General features: G+C 35.6%; 1 long non-coding RNA gene across 1 annotated transcript; it reads right to left on the reverse strand.

The window, feature by feature from the left end:
• Window positions 1–6223: 6223 nt before the first annotated feature.
• LOC131857259 (uncharacterized) lies at window positions 6224–10635 on the reverse strand. The gene is made up of 3 exons (XR_009358628.1): window positions 10064–10635; window positions 6920–7113; window positions 6224–6807 (listed from the first exon to the last, which is right to left on the reverse strand). It is a non-coding gene; the product is annotated as an uncharacterized LOC131857259 (long non-coding RNA).
• Between the last annotated feature and the right edge of the window lie 420 nt (window positions 10636–11055).

An 11055-nucleotide genomic window follows, 5' to 3' on the forward strand; every position in this document is an offset into this window, starting at 1 on the left:
GCCACTTGATTGCCAAAAACCCTAAACTAACAAAATGTGAAAGTAGGAAAAAGGAGGGTCCCCGTTTGCAATGGGGCAATGTGTGAAAAGGTCACAACATCTGGCGACTCCATGGAAGAAATGTTCTTGAACATTTCAAGAATAGAGCTCAATCCGACTCTTAGAACCTTTAATGAATCCTTGCACAACATAGAAAAAGGTTAGGAAACACATTTGAACGGAAGGAAGACAAATATTGTATCAAGATACTTAGTCATTGATTATCTAGGTGTGTGCAATTGCGTTCATTACCTTCACGAGACCATTGTAAAGTTAGAGGATCCATAGGAACTAGTTATGCAATTTGGCTACACTTCAAAAGCAACTTGGATAGAGCCTCGTTGCCAGTCGAACATCCATAGCCCTCATTGTAATCTCATGAATATTGCCCCACTACTAGCAAAGCATCCATAGTCTCGGTGGAGTTACTTGCATGTTCCCAAAGCCAATTTTGATATTTCATTTTCTCTTCACTTTTTTTTTTCTTTTCTTTTGATGCTATTTTCTTTTCATGCACTTTTATATTTCGTCGATTCCTTTGGCTTGTAAGCAATGAAGCTTACATGAGTTCGAGAATTACAGTGGCACTGAAGTAGGATTTAAGATTTTTACTAGCCACAATCTCGCTTGAGAAATTACAAAGACTCAAACAAATTTAATATGTGAAATATATAATAATCAAGTGGTGTCAGCATCAAGATACAATATATGGTTTCCAATCTCGTCAAATACGAATTCTATCCTATGATACACTATACAAAAATAATCTCCAATTCTGAAGAACGTCATGAGGTATGATGCAAGAAATAGACCAAACAAAACCAATGAAACCGAGTGCATCATATCGACAACACCTCCCGCATCACAAGTGGATACCACCCAAACTAACACTAAGCAAGCCAACCTAAACCTAAAGCAAACTGGAAGCAAACCTAAACTAAAACTAAAAGCAAATCTAAGCTAAGGCAAACCGAAAGAACCTACTCTAACTATGATATAGGGGCAGGCTTTAGAAGAAACCTAAGGTCAGAAGTAATGCTTGAGGAACTGTCCATTGACAAGCAACGGGACATCCTCGCCAGTTAAAGTGCTCAGCTTAAATGCATTCTCTCCCACTATCTCTGAAATTTGGTAGGGGTTTTTCCCTAGTTTGTCAAATTTATCATGATCTCCCCTTCTTTCATGGGTTTTATCTCAATATAGCACTAGGTCAAAATTTCTAAAAGTTTTTACCTGTACTTGCCTATAAAACCATCTCTTTACTACGCCTTGGTGTTTGGCGAAATTTTCCAATGCCATGTCTCTCTTTTCTTCTAAACTCATCAATTGTGTCAATCTTGTTTGTATTCCATCTTCACCCTCCATGTAATCTTGGACAAATCTCAATGTTGAAATTCTCAGTTGTACAGGGAAAATAGGTTCTTGACCATATACCAAAAAATATGGGGAAGTCCCCAATGAACTTTTCGCTCTAGTTCTATTCGCCCAAAGGGGGAATCTCAATTGTGTGTGTGCCAATCTTTTGGATTTCTCTCTAATAACTTCTTGGTCACACTAGCAAATTCTTATTCATAGATTCGGCTAACCCATTACCATGTGGATAATAATTTGATGAAAAATTAAGGGTTATACCATATTCAAAAGCTCAATTTGAAAATTTCAATGATGCAAAAGTAGAACCATTATCACAAAAAAGAGCATGTGGACATCCAAACCTTGTAATGATGTTTTCCTGTAAAAATTTAATTACCATAGCTGTAGTACATAACTTTAAATCTTGAGCTTCTAACCACTAATTACAGTAATCAGTTGTAGTTAGAATGTATCTGTGTTGCATGAAGGAAGGTGGATTAATCATACCAATAAAATCAATACCGCACAAAGAGAGGTTCGAACTCGATCACAGGTTGCAACGACATCGCTAGATTTTTCTCTTGAAAAGCAACTACCTAGCATGTGTGACATGTCTTCACATGTTCGTGAGTATCTTAGAACAAAGTAGGCCAATAATAGCCTGCTCTTAAAATTTGGTGCGCTGTAGCCAAACTTGCACCATGACCAGTCCCAAACTTGTTGTGGAAATGCTCCATAATCTGTTTTGCTTCGTCTTTGCCGACACATCGCAAATAAATTCCTTCATGATTTCTTTAATATAATACCAAGCCTTGTAGCATAAAATGTTGACTCTTCAATCTCAATGCTCTCTTCTAAGCGAGGCTCATACGAGCAGGACACTTCTGATTAAGTAAATAACAAATAATATCCTTGTACCATTCATCTGGAGTGACATCCTCGAGTGCATAGACTTGTTGGACTAATCTGGGTTCGTCCACTACTAAAGTTTGCGTTAATGCTTGACCTCTAACACGTCTCATTGATTGGATCTCATTGTCGTACTCTTGGATAGTGGCGACCCACTTTCCTCTTCTTTCTCCCAATTCAATCTGAATAAGGAGTGTCTTGACTACTGCATCTAGCAATATGGCATAAACTTTCATCCTTAAAATATATTTCCTGAACTTCTTATTTGCTTTCACCAAAGCATAAGCCTGTTTTTCTACGTTTGAATATCTCAACTCAACATCTTTCAACAGTGAGCTCATGAATGCTATGGGATGTTCATCTTTCTCTTCATCTCTCTGTGTAAAGATTGCAACACATGTATGCTCTGAAGCAAATGAATACAAGTAAAAGGGCCTTGTATAATTTGGACTGACTAGAATGGGGGCCTCACTAATGGTAGACTTGATCTCTTCCAATGCTCTCTTTGCTTCTGTTGTCCATTCCATCTTGGCTTCTTTCTTCAACATTTCGTTCAATGGCCTCACTATCTCAACAAATCAGATGATAAACTTTCTCACAAAATAGATTTTAGCGGAGGACTTCAATTCTTTCTTACTGCCTAAGAGGTTAATCTTTGATGTAGCTTCAAATCTTTTTGAATAAAAGGAAATTCCTCTTTCTGAGATAACATGTCCTAGAAATTTTCCTTCAGTGACTCCGAACATGCATTTCTTGGGATTAAGAGATATCTTGTACTTTTTGCATCTCTAAAATACTTTTCTAGATCTTCAACATGATCTCTATTTCTTGAGAAATTTGTATTACCATCCATGTAAATAATGATGCATTTTCCTATCAAATCTTGAAATGCGATGTCCATTGCTCTTTGGAATGTGACCCCAATGTTAATTAAGACAAAAGGCATCCTTCGATATGCAAATGTTCCCCACTTCGTGGTGAAGGTTGTCTTTAATATATCTTCATATTCTACTATCCATCACCTGGTTATTTCTTGAATATCCATCCAAAAAGGACATCATCTGTGATCCATTCACAATCTGTAAAACCTCATCCAAGGAGGGGAGTGGGTAATTATCCTTTTTTGGCGCTCTATTAAGATTCTAAAAATCTACACACAATCTTATCTCTCCATTCTTCTTTCTAATTGAGACCAAATTGGTGACCCACGTCGAATGTCTCACGGGAAAGATAATCCTGGTTGAAAACAATTTCTTCACTTCTTGATATATGAGATGTTCTAGCAAAAGGTTCATTGGCCTTTGTCTTTGTCTGAATGGCCTGCTATCTGGCCTTAAGGGAATTCTATGGGTAATGATAGACGTATCATATGTCTTCAAATCATCATATCCCCATGCAATTACATCAAGAAAGTATCTCATGTTCTTCAGTATGCCTTCCTTTTCACTTGGCTTGCATGCTTTCCGTATGAATATATTCTTAACTTATTCATTTCCCAAATTCACTGTCTCACAAGCACCTCCATTGGAGTCTTGTGGCCTATCTATTTTCATCTTATCTCGATCAAATATCCTTTCTAGCTCTATTATTTCCTTGGTAATAGTGTTTGTCTTCAAATTTAGGATGCCCTCATGATAATATTTTGCTGCTTCAGCTTCCTCTTCACCAATAATCTGACTTAAGAAAATATCTGAGTTAGTAAAAAAAATCTAATATATGCTTATCATCTTCAAAAATCTGGAAATTGGTAACATTATCTAGAACCAATGGAACTGAGGCTAGCTCCATTGTGAACTTCTTCAACCCTTCCATGGCAATGGGTGCCAAGGAGCTGGCAGCTTGTGCAAGTGCATCTGCCACTTGGTTGTGCGATCTATATGCTGACTTGATATTGAAAGCATCAAAGCTCTCGATGAGGTCCCATACCCTATTGCAGTACCTTGTCAATCTTTTGTGGTGGCAAACATATTGCTTTCGCACTTGTCTTACAACGATTTCTGAATCTCCAAACACATAAAATTGTTGCTTTCATTTGAATGGCTAGCAGCAATCCATGAACTAAGGATTCATATTTAGCAACATTGCTTGTAGATGGAAACTGTGAGCGGCCAAATAGGATTCATACTCAGCAACACTGTTTGTACATGGAAACTGCAATCTTCTGCTAGATCCCCATGCAGAGCAGAGAATAAGCAAAATGCAGATCATGTTTGAGAGCTCTCCGAAAATCAGTAAGCTCTAAAGCTGGAAAAGTAGGGCCAAGATGACAAAGCCTCTGTCCTAAGACCTAAAATATGCCAATCAAAATAGCATCAGTATACACCAGATATACATTTGTGACAACAAAAAATCCAAATAATTTACTCACTGATTTAATATTTCACTGAAGAGGAGTGTACATGATAACATTAAGAAAGCTGATACATTTGTTCCTCCCATTTGAGCTTTGTCTATAATGTTGAAATGAGAACATTGAGGATACATCAAGTAACAATAAGGGTTATCACTGGGGCTTGCCATAAGCATACTCTTGAGAAGTCCAAAGGCACATCTCTTTCAGATGACAATAACTCACAAATAACTAATAAGCAAGTAGGATATTTCATTTTTTAATCAAACCTACCATAGAATTTACCGTTTCAATATCGTCAGATTTTCCACTTGATATAGTTCATGATGCTAAAAAGAAATTCAAACAATGGAAGGTTTGTATCTTTGAGGTCTCTACATGCTATTGCCCCAAGTCAACTTATCAAGCTTTGGCAGGCCAATAATGTGGATGAAAAGCAAGCATGTGTAGTCATGAAGAATCACACAGAAATCAACATGTGGTATAATACTACAATGCTTTCCAATTCTACGACATAGTAAATGTCAATGCACCCAAGAATATCTCCAAATGCTGAGGTACATTATTAGAGATAGAATTTATATCTCAGCAGTGAAAATTGCAAGACACCATCCACAATAAGTATAGATGACCCTGTTCTGATCAGCAACTAATCAGCATAATCACCATACTTGTATAAACTTCGTATCACAACAATCATTAAACAAAAACATTAGATCGTATTTATATCTTAGTAGTGACAATTACAGCCATGACACCCGATAAGTATAGATAACCATGTTCTAATCACCAATTAATCAGCATGATCACCATATTTGCAAAAGATAAATTAGAATTCGTATCACAATAATCATTAAACTTAAACATTAGATAGCCTACTAACATGACATGCTTTTAACAAATTTGCAGCTGCAGAAAAATATACAGCTCAATAAGTGATGTCATTAACAATTAATTTGGGATTGTTCCTACAACTAAACGTGGTTCTCTTCTCTATCCTATTTTATTAGGTTTTTGCATTGTTAATACATGAAAAGAGATTCTACATATCAGTAATCAATATTAGCGTCTTCTATGTTATCCTCCCCTGCTACTATACTTAAAGTACATAAAATAAAAAAGTCAAATAAATCTACAACCATGCATGCTATTTGCACTTGCTGCCATCATAACCCAAGTAAGGACAAGGAAACTCAAAACAAACTTTCCTTTGAGCTAAACTATTGTGTAATTTAGCAAAACTATCAAGCAGAAGAACAGAGCATCACTTAGATAAGTAAAAATATGATAGAATATCCTCAGTTCTAAAGGAAAAAGGAAAGCAAAATGAGGTGACACGTGTTGAGAAATATGTGTCTCAACCTTGCAGTCTTTTTTTGGAAAATTCCAGAATTTGTTTGAGGTAGTTTTCCACATGTTTATGCATTGGAAAATGGTTAGTGAGTTGTTAAAAATGAGTCTTGTCCATAGTAGAATATAGGTGGGCCATTTTTAAAGCCTTAATGACTCATTTTGTGACTTTTAAGAGGGTCTAAGCTAGGGGACAAAATTATGGACGGGATTACTATTTTAACCTGGTTGTTTTTCCATTTTGGAAATGTAAATGTCAAAAATGGGCACCATGTGGCATGGTGGTTAAGCCCATGGTTTTGTAAAACCACAAGTGGTTTCCAGGTTGTAAAATCACTATAAAAGGAGGGCTTGGGGAGGAGTTTGATCATTGAGTTTTTTGCAAGACTGGATGCTAGAAGGAGTCTCTCTGAGTTCAAGTTGTGGTGATGCGCTCCTGTAAGAACTTGCATTGCAAGTGTATTGTAATCAGCTTGATTTGATAATACATTGTGCGAGTTTTGGAGGGTGGGGTTTTTCTCTCAGAAGGGTTTCCCCATGGTAATCACTGTGTTATGTGTTCATTGCTATTTTGTTTATGCTTTATTGTGCATTTCTTGATATCTTAGTAATATTTAAGTTGAAAGTTGCATAACTGTCCTCTCAAGATTAGCGTAGGAAGCGTTTCCGCACACCTTTGCTTCCTTACAACACGGAGAAGATTACATAGAATGCAGTGTTAACTCTTGCAGTGTAGCCTGGCTGCAGTTTGATGGCTGCACTGAACTAACTTGACTTGAATGCCTTTAAAGACTTGAACCCGCTTCCTGCATTCATTCAAAGATTAATTTTTTTAGCAATATCAATCAACTGTTGAAAAATGTGAAAGGGTTAAATGCAAACACAATAAATAGAAACTTAAAACAATCAAATGATCACCTGACTACCTGTCAAGCCAGATAGTTTTATTTGAGATTGGTCTCCTCACTAAATTTCACAGCACCATACTGTGAAGGATATGTTGTTTCTGATACCTCGCATATTAGAGAAAATACAAATAGACATGCAACTACAAATATAAGCCTAGCGATGAGCATCATGATGAAATGGATAATAACATAGAACAAGAAATTCTGCCAAAAATGGCAAGAAAGTAATTGGACGCTCACATATCAGAATAGCATCAGTATACACCAGATATACATTTGCAGCACCAAAAAATCCAAATAATTTTCTCACTGATTTAAGCTTTCACTGAAGAGGAGTGAAGCATATTCTTGTAAAGTATAAAAGCACATCTCTTTCAGAGGACAATAATTCACAATAACTAATAAGCAAGTAGAATATTTCATTTTTTAATCAAACATGCCATAGAATTTACGGTTTCAATATCGTCAGATCCTCCACATGATATAGTTCATAATGCCAAAAAGAAAATCAAACAATGTAAGGTTTGTATCTTTGAGGTGTTTTGGCCTACTTTAATGTGGATGAAAAGCAAGCATGTGTAGTCATGAAGAATCAAACAGGAATCAATATGTGGTATAGTTTTATAATGCTTTCCAAATCTAGGATATAGTAGATGCCAATGCATCCAAGAATATCTCCAAATGCTGAGGTACATTGTTAGAGACAAAATTTATATCTCAGCAGCGACAATTGTAAGCCACCATCCGCAATAAGTATAGATTACCCTGTTCTGATCAGCAACTAATCAGCATAATCACCATACTCGCATGAACTTTGTATCACAACAATCATTAAACAAAAACATTAGACAGCATTTATAATTACATCCACGACCCCCAATAAGTATAGATAACTATGTTCTAATCGCCAATTAATCAGCATAATCACCATATTTGACACAGGTATATTAGAATTTGTATCACAATAATCATTAAACTTAAACATTAGACAGCATGTTAACATGACTTCCATAATTTTAAGGAGATTCATAAATTAGGATTCGGCTACTCTTGACTTAGCTGTAGGACGATTAAATGTCAAGATTCCTCAAAATCAGAGAGATAAAACCTAAAATAGGCTGCTTATAAAAATGCCAAATTGCCAAATTGTTGTACCTGCATTTGAAATGTCGTTGTCTTCACTTCTTTTGTTTTCCTTATAGAACAAGTATCCATTAGATAATGAATGTTCATCCTTGAGCTTGGATTGGGACCTATTGTCTTGGCCATTGTCAACCAAATGCATTTTTATTTGGGAAAAAAAAAAATTGTGAGACATGCTATTGTTTTCCTGGACACAGAAAAGATATTTGTCTATGAACAATTCTTGCATTGCTGGAAACCTCTAGAAGATTTTCTGGAGTAGATAAAAATGCTGTTTCGGTGTCAAGAAATCTATAGTAGTTAACCAAAAGTCATTTTCAAAGTCATATCAGTTTTCTGGGTTTTCTCCAATTGAAATATCGTGCTATGAGTTTTACATTTTAGATGCTCTGTGTTATTTGGTAACTCAAATATTTATCTTGTTGTATGTTGCTTAGCTTCACAGTGGCGTATATGGTGGAAGTTGTTGAGTTTGGTTCCTAGCAAGTCTAAAACCATTATTTAGTCATGGCTGATTCTTATCTGAGAATGTTTGGTTATCCTAATTATTTAATACTCTTGGGGCCATAGAAAGCCAGACATAAAACACTATTCTTGCATGAGAAGGTCACTGTCTCCTAAAGTAAAACGTATAAACAAATTATCTAAAGAAAGTGATTACTAATTTTGTTTGTATTCATAGCACCTTAAAATATCAAATCTCACACAAAATTATACAACTATCTGCACTCATATTTCAATCAGTCTTCGTGTTTTTGACAAAGCGTGAAATGCATGATGTGGATCCATTACTGGATGCTTGCAACAAATTTGTAGCTTCACAGAAATAAACACCTCACTTACATTAACTATTAACTTGATGAAAGCTCCTGCAGTAGGTATTTCAATAAATCTTATATTCTGGGGGGCGGTCTAAAATATTATTGTTGCTATGACCACAAAAGGAAAGGGATAAAAGATTTATCAATTTCAACCTTTTTGTTTTCTTTTTGTGAGTTCCTGTCCACCTCTGTTTTCAAATTTTCTGAACTACAGAAATTGTTTGGTTAACCAATTTTTCTTACAGGGTGTTGCTGGGTTAGGAGCAATGGTAGGCAAATTGTGGTTTGTGCAAAGTCAGGGGCAACTAGCTATGAAAGGTATCAGTAACCGATCATGATTATTGTGTGTACTGGGGTGTGGGTGAAATATCTATTGTTGTAAGCATTTGTAATCATAAATTCAAAAAAAATCTGTTTTGTGCAGATTCCAAAATCATCAGCAAATCCTGAACGGCATGCAAGCGAACTATAGAAGCACAGCTTAGGCACGTACGCTGTTGTTAGAATGCCATCTGCATTCTAATCTGCTTTTAATTTTTCCTTCTCTTCCTTCTGATTCGTAGGGGATTTGATTTTAGAAAAAATCCCTAAAATCCCAGGAAATTACCGTTAGCCAATCAGAAAAAATAAAAAATTAGTAACAATGAAGAAATAGCATCAAATTATAGATTAAATTGGTGGGCGGGATTTCCAAACATAATTTAATTGCAAACGGTGCGGGTGAAAACATTAATCTCCTCCTTATATAAGGCAGGGACTAATAATCCTAGTCAAAATAGAATTCAATAATAATAGCCAGAAAACAAATTTAATCACTGCCAAACGGACCCCTTCTGGAAAAAATGTTACCAAGAACATCAGTTCATTATTCCTGTCCTCTCAATATCATATTCACAATAAATTGCCTTTTTATCTTCATTAAAATCTCTGATCGAAAAATTACATATTTCCAGAGTCAACAAAATTGTATCTGCAAACATTTCACCGTAACGAGCAAAAACAAAGCTGAAGCAAGTTCCAGAATTACATCAGATTTCACTATTAGAATTCTATTTAAAAAAATTCTGATAGAACCCTAGCGCTGTTCCAACATTTGAAACAATTACAGTAATGATTACCATTAGGGCTTACACAATTGAACCAAAAAAAAAACAGAAAAGATAAAAGAGACTATTGTTCGATCATATTACCAACTGCATTGATCCTCATTGTCTTGAATTCGTCAAAACTGAGAAGGCGATCGCCATTCTTGTCTGCGCTCCCAAAAATATATTTAGCCTCCTGGAAGCAATAGATCATGCCCATATACTTGAGACTCAAAGGCTTCGAGGTAGCCATATTGGTCCAGATCGAAAAACATAAAAACATTGTTCAATTTTTTCTCCAATTTCTAGAAATAACCGGTTCAAAGAATGGGGACTCAGATCCGTGGATGGTCTGTTCCATAACCCCTTCGCCCGACCATGGGAACACAGATGTGTAAATTGAAAAAAGCTACATCCGAAGCAATTTATGACACAAAACGAATGCAGCTCTTCCCATGATCGAACGAAGGGGTTATGGAACATACCATCCACGAGACTGACGGATCTGTCCTATGCTCGGTCGAAGGAGTGAACAGACTGACGCATCTGAGTCTCCAAGATCAAGTATCCACTTGATACAAGATTTCAAGAAATTGGAGGTTAAACTTTAAAAAAAAATTTGACTGCAGAAATATTTTCCACAGTTAAAACAGGATAACAGGAGGAAGAAACACCATAGATACCTAGAAAAATGTTTTGACTGCGGAGAAATATGTTCCTCATTGTCTCGCTTTCTCGTGGATTATCAGTTAGTTTTTGCCCATCGGGAGGATACTTTTTACTTTTTCTAGCTTTTTGGCCAGCCAATCAGATTAGATTTTTTCACATACTTATAGTTTGAATTTTGCTAGATATTTTAATAATCTAAATAAAATTATTTATTTCTCTTGTTATTGGCCTATAGTGGAAACACTCACTGTAAAATTCATGTTTTTTTTTCAATGTAGCTTTAATGATTTTTTATCCAATGTAGCTTTAATAAAAAAAAATTAATGCAGCGTTAATGATTTAGAATCATTCTAAATGACATAAAGCAAATGAAATCTTAATTTTTTTTTGACAAATCTTATTTTATTTAATGCATATTTGGAGTGATG

The sequence above is a fragment of the Cryptomeria japonica genome, chromosome 8 (assembly GCF_030272615.1).
Source record: "Cryptomeria japonica chromosome 8, Sugi_1.0, whole genome shotgun sequence".
Taxonomy (NCBI): Eukaryota; Viridiplantae; Streptophyta; class Pinopsida; order Cupressales; family Cupressaceae; genus Cryptomeria; species Cryptomeria japonica.